This window comes from Danio rerio, chromosome 18 (genome assembly GCF_049306965.1).
Source record: "Danio rerio strain Tuebingen ecotype United States chromosome 18, GRCz12tu, whole genome shotgun sequence".
Taxonomy (NCBI): domain Eukaryota; kingdom Metazoa; phylum Chordata; class Actinopteri; order Cypriniformes; family Danionidae; genus Danio; species Danio rerio.
The window spans coordinates 34330459-34339614 of record NC_133193.1 but is presented as its reverse complement, the minus strand read 5'-3'; positions in this window follow the sequence as shown (position 1 = coordinate 34339614).

Sequence of the window (9156 nt, the reverse complement as noted above, 5' to 3'; positions counted from 1 at the left end):
ATGAAATGTTGTCTAAAACAAAAAGAATGATGCATTTTAGTAGCTGGATCTGGTTTTATCACATTCTGCATTAGACGTTGAAAATGAGCTTTACTCAGCCAGCAGAGGTCAAAACAAGCAGTAATGCAAACTCAGTCAGAGACATAGATTTTCACTTGCAACTTTCTTAAACATATTTAACAGTGCATGAAATGTTGTCTAAAGCAAAAAGAAAATGTTTTTTAGTGGCTGGATCTGGTTTTATCACATTCTGAATTGAACGTTGAAAATGAGCTTTTCAGAGCCAGCAGAGGTCAAAATAAGCAGTAATGCAAACTCAGTCAGAGACATAGATTTTCACTTGCAACTTGCTTTAACATGTTTAACAGTGCATGAAATGTTGTCTAAAACAAAAAGAAAATGTTTTTTAGTGGCTGGATCTGGTTTTATCACATTCTGAATTGAACGTTGAAAATGAGCTTTTCAAAGCCAGCAGAGGTCAAAATAAGCAGTAATGCAAACTCAGTCAGAGACATAGATTTTCACTTGCAACTTGCTTTAACATGTTTAACAGTGCATGAAATGTTGTCTAAAACAAAAAGAATGATGCATTTTTGTGGCTGGATCTGGTTTTATCACATTCTGAATTGAACGTTGAAAATGAGCTGTTCTCAGCCAGCAGAGGTCAAAATAAGCAGTAATGCAAACTCAGTCAGAGACATAGATTTTCACTAGCAACTTGCTTAAACATATTTAACAGTGCATGAAATGTTGTCTAAAACAAAAAGAATGATGCATTTTAGTAGCTGGATCTGGTTTTATTACATTCTGCATTGGACGTTGAAAATGAGCTTTACTCAGCCAGCAGAGGTCAAAACAAGCAGTAATGCAAACTCAGTCAGAGACATAGATTTTCACTTGCAACTTGCTTTAACATGTTTAACAGTGCATGAAATGTTGTCTAAAATAAAAAGAATGATGCATTTTAGTAGCTGGATCTGGTTTTATCACATTCTGCATTGGACGTTGAAAATGAGCTTTACTCAGCCAGCAGAGGTCAAAACAAGCAGTAATGCAAACTCAGTCAGAGACATAGATTTTCACTTGCAACTTTCTTAAACATATTTAACAGTGCATGAAATGTTGTCTAAAGCAAAACGAAAATGCTTTTTAGTGGCTGGATCTGGTTTTATCACATTCTGAATTGAACGTTGAAAATGAGCTTTTCAGAGCCAGCAGAGGTCAAAATAAGCAGTAATGCAAACTCAGTAATAGACATAGATTTTCACTTGCAACTTTCTTAAACATATTTAACAGTGCATGAAATGTTGTCTAAAACAAAAAGAAAATGCTTTTTAGTGGCTGGATCTGGTTTTATCACATTCTGAATTGAACGTTGAAAATGAGCTTTTCAGAGCCAGCAGAGGTCAAAATAAGCAGTAATGCAAACTCAGTCAGAGACATAGATTTTCACTTGCAACTTGCAAGCATGTTTAACAGTGCATGAAATGTTGTCTAAAACAAAAAGAATGATGCATTTTAGTAGCTGGATCTGGTTTTATCACATTCTGCATTGGACGTTGAAAATGAGCTTTACTCAGCCAGCAGAGGTCAAAACAAGCAGTAATGCAAACTCAGTCAGAGACATAGATTTTCACTTGCAACTTTCTTAAACATATTTAACAGTGCATGAAATGTTGTCTAAAGCAAAAAGAAAATGCTTTTTAGTAGCTGGATCTGGTTTTATCACATTCTGAATTGAACGTTGAAAATGAGCTTTACTCAGCCAGCAGAGGTCAAAATAAGCAGTAATGCAAACTCAGTCAGAGACATAGATTTTCACTTGCAACTTTCTTAAACATATTTAAAAGTGCATGAAATGTTGTCTAAAACAAAAAGAAAATGCTTTTTAGTGGCTGGATCTGGTTTTATCACATTCTGAATTGAACGTTGAAAATGAGCTTTTCAGAGCCAGCAGAGGTCAAAATAAGCAGTAATGCAAACTCAGTCAGAGACATAGATTTTCAATTGCAACTTGCTTTAACATGTTTAACAGTGCATGAAATGTTGTCTAAAACAAAAAGAATGATGCATTTTAGTAGCTGGATCTAGTTTTATCACATTCTGCATTAGACGTTGAAAATGAGCTTTACTCAGCCAGCAGAGGTCAAAACAAGCAGTAATGCAAACTCAGTCAGAGACATAGATTTTCACTTGCAACTTTCTTAAACATATTTAACAGTGCATGAAATGTTGTCTAAAGCAAAAAGAAAATGTTTTTTAGTGGCTGGATCTGGTTTTATCACATTCTGAATTGAACGTTGAAAATGAGCTTTTCAGAGCCAGCAGAGGTCAAAATAAGCAGTAATGCAAACTCAGTCAGAGACATAGATTTTCACTTGCAACTTGCTTTAACATGTTTAACAGTGCATGAAATGTTGTCTAAAACAAAAAGAAAATGCTTTTTAGTGGCTGGATCTGGTTTTATCACATTCTGAATTGAACGTTGAAAATGAGCTTTTCAGAGCCAGCAGAGGTCAAAATAAGCAGTAATGCAAACTCAGTCAGAGACATAGATTTTCACTTGCAACTTGCTTTAACATGTTTAACAGTGCATGAAATGTTGTCTAAAACAAAAAGAATGATGCATTTTTGTGAATGGATCTGGTTTTATCACATTCTGAATTGAACATTGAAAATGAGCTTTTCAGAGCCAGCAGAGGTCAAAATAAGCAGTAATGCAAACTCAGTCAGAGACATAGATTTTCACTTGCAACTTGCTTTAACATGTTTAACAGTGCATGAAATGTTGTCTAAAACAAAAAGAAAATGCTTTTTAGTGGCTGGATCTGGTTTTATCACATTCTGAATTGAACGTTGAAAATGAGCTTTTCAGAGCCAGCAGAGGTCAAAATAAGCAGTAATGCAAACTCAGTCAGAGACATAGATTTTCACTTGCAACTTGCTTTAACATGTTTAACAGTGCATGAAATGTTGTCTAAAACAAAAAGAATGATGCATTTTTGTGAATGGATCTGGTTTTATCACATTCTGAATTGAACGTTGAAAATGAGCTGTTCTCAGCCAGCAGAGGTCAAAATAAGCAGTACTGCAAACTCAGTCAGAGACATAGATTTTCACTTGCAACTTGCTTTAACATGTTTAACAGTGCATGAAATATTGTCTAAAACAAAAAGAATGATGCATTTTAGTAGCTGGATCTGGTTTTATCACATTCTGCATTGGATGTTGAAAATGAGCTTTACTCAGCCAGCAGAGGTCAAAACAAGCAGTAATGCAAACTCAGTCAGAGACATAGATTTTCACTTGCAACTTTCTTAAACATATTTAACAGTGCATGAAATGTTGTCTAAAGCAAAAAGAAAATGCTTTTTAGTGGCTGGATCTGGTTTTATCACATTCTGAATTGAACGTTGAAAATGAGCTTTTCAGAGCCAGCAGAGGTCAAAATAAGCAGTAATGCAAACTCAGTAATAGACATAGATTTTCACTTGCAACTTTCTTAAACATATTTAAAAGTGCATGAAATGTTGTCTAAAACAAAAAGAAAATGCTTTTTAGTGGCTGGATCTGGTTTTATCACATTCTGAATTGAACGTTGAAAATGAGCTTTTCAGAGCCAGCAGAGGTCAAAATAAGCAGTAATGCAAACTCAGTCAGAGACATAGATTTTCACTTGCAACTTGCTTTAACATGTTTAACAGTGCATGAAATGTTGTCTAAAACAAAAAGAATGATGCATTTTAGTAGCTGGATCTGGTTTTATCACATTCTGCATTAGACGTTGAAAATGAGCTTTACTCAGCCAGCAGAGGTCAAAACAAGCAGTAATGCAAACTCAGTCAGAGACATAGATTTTCACTTGCAACTTTCTTAAACATATTTAACAGTGCATGAAATGTTGTCTAAAGCAAAAAGAAAATGTTTTTTAGTGGCTGGATCTGGTTTTATCACATTCTGAATTGAACGTTGAAAATGAGCTTTTCAGAGCCAGCAGAGGTCAAAATAAGCAGTAATGCAAACTCAGTCAGAGACATAGATTTTCACTTGCAACTTGCTTTAACATGTTTAACAGTGCATGAAATGTTGTCTAAAAGAAAAAGAAAATGCTTTTTAGTGGCTGGATCTGGTTTTATCACATTCTGAATTGAACGTTGAAAATGAGCTTTTCAGAGCCAGCAGAGGTCAAAATAAGCTGTAATGCAAACTCAGTCAGAGACAGATTTTCACTTGCAACTTGCTTTAACATGTTTAACAGTGCATGAAATGTTGTCTAAAACAAAAAGAATGATGCATTTTTGTGAATGGATCTGGTTTTATCACATTCTGAATTGAACGTTGAAAATGAGCTGTTCTCAGCCAGCAGAGACGTCAAAATAAGCAGTTCTGCAAACTCAGTCAGAGACATAGATTTTCACTTGCAACTTGCTTTAACATGTTTAACAGTGCATGAAATATTGTCTAAAACAAAAAGAATGATGCATTTTAGTAGCTGGATCTGGTTTAATCACATTCTGCATTGGATGTTAAAAATGAGCTTTACTCAGCCAGCAGAGGTCAAAATAAGCAGTACTGCAAACTCAGTCAGAGACATAGATTTTCACTTGCAACTTGCTTTAACATGTTTAACAGTGCATGAAATATTGTCTAAAACAAAAAGAATGATGCATTTTAGTAGCTGGATCTGGTTTAATCACATTCTGCATTGGATGTTGAAAATGAGCTTTACTCAGCCAGCAGAGGTCAAAACAAGCAGTAATGCAAACTCAGTCAGAGACATAGATTTTCACTTGCAACTTTCTTAAACATATTTAACAGTGTATGAAATGTTGTCTAAAACAAAAAGAAAATGCTTTTTAGTGGCTGGATCTGGTTTTATCACATTCTGAATTGAACGTTGAAAATGAGCTTTTCAGAGCCAGCAGAGGTCAAAACAAGCAGTAATGCAAACTCAGTCAGAGACATAGATTTTCACTTGCAACTTGCTTTAACATGTTTAACAGTGCATGAAATGTTGTCTAAAACAAAAAGAAAATGCTTTTTAGTGGCTGGATCTGGTTTTATCACATTCTGAATTGAACGTTGAAAATGAGCTGTTCTCAGCCAGCAGAGGTCAAAATAAGCAGTAATGCAAACTCAGTCAGAGACATAGATTTTCACTTGCACCTTTCTTAAACATATTTAACAGTGCATGAAATGTTGTCTAAAACAAAAAGAAAATGCTTTTTAGTGGCTGGATCTGGTTTTATCACATTCTGAATTGAACGTTGAAAACGAGCTTTTCAGAGCCAGCAGAGGTCAAAATAAGCAGTAATGCAAACTCAGTCATAGACATAGATTTTCACTTGCAACTTGCTTTAACATGTTTAACAGTGCATGAAATGTTGTCTAAAACAAAAAGAAGGCTGGATCTGGTTTTATCACATTCTGAATTGAACGTTGAAAATGAGCTGTTCTCAGCCAGCAGAGGTCAAAATAAGCAGTAATGCAAACTCAGTCAGAGACATAGATTTTCACTTGCAACTTGCTTTAACATGTTTAACAGTGCATGAAATGTTGTCTAAAACAAAAAGAATGATGCATTTTAGTAGCTGGATCTGGTTTTATCACATTCTGCATTGGACGTTGAAAATGAGCTTTACTCAGCCAGCAGAGGTCAAAACAAGCAGTAATGCAAACTCAGTCAGAGACATAGATTTTCGCTTGCAACTTTCTTAAACATATTTAACAGTGCATGAAATGTTGTCTAAAGCAAAAAAAAAAATGCTTTTTAGTGGCTGGATCTGGTTTTATCACATTCTGAATTGAACGTTGAAAACGAGCTTTTCAGAGCCAGCAGAGGTCAAAATAAGCAGTAATGCAAACTCAGTCATAGACATAGATTTTCACTTGCAACTTGATTTAACAAGTTTAACAGTGCATGAAATGTTGTCTAAAACAAAAAGAATGATGTATTTTAGTAGCTGGATCTGGTTTTATCACATTCTGAATTGATCGTTGAAAATGAGCTTTTCAGAGCCAGCAGAGGTCAAAATAAGTAGTAATGGAAACTCAGTCATAGACATAGATTTTCACTTGCAACTTGCTTTAACATGTTTAACAGTGCATGAAATGTTGTCTAAAACAAAAAGAATGATGTATTTTAGTAGCTGGATCTCGCTTTATCACATTCTGTATTGGACGTTGAAAATGAGCTTTACTCAGCCAGCAGAGGTCAAAATTAGCAGTAATGCAAACTCAGTCATAGACATAGATTTTCACTCTCAACTTGCTTTAACATGTTTAACAGTGCATGAAATGTTGTCTAAAACAAAAAGAATGATGCATTTTAGTAGCTGGATCTGGTTTTATCACATTCTGCATTGGACGTTAAAAATGAGCTTTTCAGAGCCAGCAGAGGTCAAAACAAGCAGTAATGCAAACTCAGTCAGAGACATAGATTTTCACTTGCAACTTTTTTAAACATATTTAACAGTGCATGAAATGTTGTGTAAAACAAAAAGAAAATGCTTTTTAGTGGCTGGATCTGGTTTTATCACATTCTGAATTGAACGTTGAAAATGAGCTTTACTCAGCCAGCAGAGGTCAAAATTAGCAGTAATGCAAACTCAGTCATAGACATAGATTTTCACTCTCAACTTGCTTTAACATGTTTAACAGTGCATGAAATGTTGTCTAAAACAAAAAGATTGATGCATTTTAGTGGCTGGATCTGGTTTTATCACATTCTGATTTGAACGTTGAAAATGAGCTTTTCAAAGCCAGCAGAGGTCAAAATAAGCAGTAATGCAAACTCAGTCAGAGATATAGATTTTCACTTGCAACTTGCTTAAACATGTTTAACAGTGCATGAAATATTGTTTAAAACAAAAAGAACAATGCATTTTAGTGGCTGGATCTGGTTTTATCACATTCTGAATTGAACGTTGAAAATTAGCTTTTTAAAGCCAGCAGAGGTCAAAATAAGCAGTAATGCAAACTCAGTCAGAGACATAGATTTTCACTTGCAACTTGCTTTAACATGTTTAACAGTGCATGAAATGTTGTCTAAAACAAAAGAATGATGCCTTTTTGTGGTTGGATCTGGTTTTATCACATTCTGAATTGAACGTTGAAAATGAACTGTTCTCAGCCAGCAGAGGTCCAAATAAGCAGTATTGCAAACTCAGTCAGAGACATAGATTTTCACTTGCAACTTGCTTTAACATGTTTAACAGTGCATGAAATGTTGTCTAAAACAAAAAGAATGATGCATTTTAGTAGCTGGATCTGGTTTTATCACATTCTGCATTGGACGTTGAAAATGAGCTTTACTCAGCCAGCAGACGTCAAAACAAGCAGTAATGCAAACTCAGTCAGAGACATAGATTTTCACTTGCAACTTTCTTAAACATATTTAACAGTGCATGAAATCTTGTCTAAAACAAAAAGAAAGATGCATTTTTGTGGCTGGATCTGGTTTTATCACATTCTGAATTGAACGTTGAAAATGAGCTGTTCTCAGCCAGCAGAGGTCAAAATAAGCAGTAATGCAAACTCAGTCAGAGACATAGATTTTCACTTGCAACTTGCTTAAACATGTTTAACAGTGCATGAAATGTTTCTAAAACAAAAAGAATGATGCCTTTTTGTGGTTGGATGTGGTTTTATCACATTCTGAATTGAACGTTGAAAATGAACTGTTCTCAGCCAGCAGAGGTCAAAATAAGCAGTATTGCAAACTCAGTCATAGACATAGATTTTCACTTGCAACTTGCTTTAACATGTTTAACAGTGCATGAAATGTTGTCTAAAACAAAAAGAATGATGCATTTTAGTAGCTGGATCTGGTTTTATCACATTCTGCATTGGACGTTGAAAATGAGCTTTTCAGAGCCAGCAGAGGTCAAAACAAGCAGTCATGCAAACTCAGTCAGAGACATAGATTTTCACTTGCAACTTTTTTTAAACATATTTAACAGTGCATGAAATGTTGTGTAAAACAAAAAGAAAATGCTTTTTAGTGGCTGGATCTGGTTTTATCACATTCTGAATTGGACGTTGAAAATGAGCTTTTCAGAGCCAGCAGAGGTCAAAACAAGCAGTAATGCAAACTCAGTCAGAGACATAGATTTTCACTTGCAACTTGCTTTAACATGTTTAACAGTGCATGCAATGTTGTCTAAAACAAAAAGAATGATGCATTTTTGTGGCTGGATCTGGTTTTATCACATTCTGAATTGAACGTTGAAAATGACTTGTTCTCAGCCAGCAGAGGTCAAAATAAGCAGTAATGCAAACTCAGTCAGAGACATAGATTTTCACTTGCAACTTGCTTTAACATGTTTAACAGTGCATGAAATGTTGTCTAAAACAAAAAAAATGATGCATTTTAGTAGCTGGATCTGGTTTTATCACATTCTGAATTGAACGTTGAAAATGAGCTTTTCAGAGCCAGCAGAGGTCAAAATAAGCAGTAATGCAAACTCAGTCATAGACATAGATTTTCAGTTGCAACTTGCTTTAACAAGTTTAACAGTGCATGAAATGTTGTCTAAAACAAAAAGAATGATGCATTTTTGTGGCTGGATCTGGTTTTATCACATTCTGAATTGAACGATGAAAATGAGCTGTTCTCAGCCAGCAGAGGTCAAAATAAGCAGTAATGCAAACTCAGTCAGAGACATAGATTTTCACTTGCAACTTGCTTTAACATGTTTAACAGTGCATGAAATGTTGTCTAAAACAAAAAGAATGATGCATATTTGTGGCTGGATCTGGTTTTATCACATTCTGAATTGAACGTTGAAAATGACCTGTTCTCAGCCAGCAGAGGTCAAACTAAGCAGTAATGCAAACTCAGTCAGAGACATAGATTTTCACTTGCAACTTGCTTTAACATGTTTAACAGTGCATGAAATGTTGTCTAAAACAAAAAGAATGATGCATTTTTGTGGCTGGATCTGGTTTTATCACATTCTGAATTGAACGTTGAAAATGAGCTGTTCTCAGCCAGCAGAGGTCAAAATAAGCAGTAATGCAAACTCAGTCAGAGACATAGATTTTCACTTGCAACTTGCTTTAACATGTTTAACAGTGCATGAAATGTTGTCTAAAACAAAAAGAATTATGCATTTTAGTAGCTGGATCTGGTTTTATCACATTCTGCATTGGACG